Raw genomic sequence first — 1,240 nt, 5'->3', positions numbered from 1 at the left:
GAACAAACTTCCAGAAAACTGTAAAACAGCTGAAACACTGGGTGCCTTTAAATCTCAACTTAAAACCCACCTGTTTAGAGTTGCTTATGGCTAAATTAGGGTTAGACTGTGTGTTTTGATGTCTTCAATGTTTTTCAGTGTGAACAAGCAAACGACCTGAAAGTGTCCCGCATGCGCAGTAGAGGGCGCTATAGCGTCAGCGTTCTCAGTGTTCTGCCAACCGCCATAAAAAGAAGAGCTCAGTGTTTCCGGAAGTAAACATGGAAGCTAACGGTGGAGCTTAGCTTACATATTTGAAGTTGTTGTCCAACCAGAGCAGCATATTAACAACTTAATCCTCATATAGTTCGTCATGGTTGTTGTTTTTCTTCTCGCTTGCGCGTATCAGGACACATAATAGTGAGATTTGTTGAGAATCAGTGACCTTCAGTTCGGATGAATACGGCCTGAACGTTATGGTCGCATTTGAATCGGATACATATCGGTTATGGGTCCCATTCGAAAAAGAATCTGACCTGTGCTGTTCACAATGCCATCAAAAGACCAGATACAGGTCGCATTAAGTAAAAAAAAAATCGGAATTAGGTCACTTGAGAATGCAGTGTGAATGCACCTTTTGACAGACAGATCAGTTTTGTTTCTGGTCTGTCTGGTGTCCTCCTTGGACTCCATTATGCTTTTTTCTCCACATTATTCTCTGAATCTCTGAGGCGTCATAGAGCAGCTGGATTTGTTCTGAGATTAGATGTCACACAGGTGGACTCTATTTAGTCATTAGCAGCCATCAGGCAACTTCTGAAGGCAATTTATTGTACTCTGAATACTTTTGCACACCACATGTCGGTTTTTTTATTTGTCACTTTTTTAGTTGTATAGTTTTCTTTCTATCCTTCACCATTTTATGTCACTTTGTGTTGATCTTTCTCATAAAATTAATATATATATATATTTATATCTGTGGTTGTAATGTGACAAGACATGAAAAAGTTCAGAGGGTATGAGTACTTTTTCAAACCACCATTCTATTTTAGGGTTCATAGCAGAAATTTAGTTGATTCTGCTTAAATATATACAGGTCCTTCTCAAAAAATTAGCATATTGTGATAAAGTTAATTATTTTCCATAATGTAATGATAAAAATTAAACCGTCACATATTTTGGATTCATTGCACACCAACTGAAATATTTCAGGTCTTTTATTGTTTTAATACTGATGATTTTGGCAAACAGCTCATGAAAA

This window comes from Poecilia reticulata, linkage group LG15 (assembly GCF_000633615.1).
Source record: "Poecilia reticulata strain Guanapo linkage group LG15, Guppy_female_1.0+MT, whole genome shotgun sequence".
NCBI lineage: Eukaryota > Metazoa > Chordata > Actinopteri > Cyprinodontiformes > Poeciliidae > Poecilia > Poecilia reticulata.
This window is presented reverse-complemented; position numbering follows the sequence as displayed.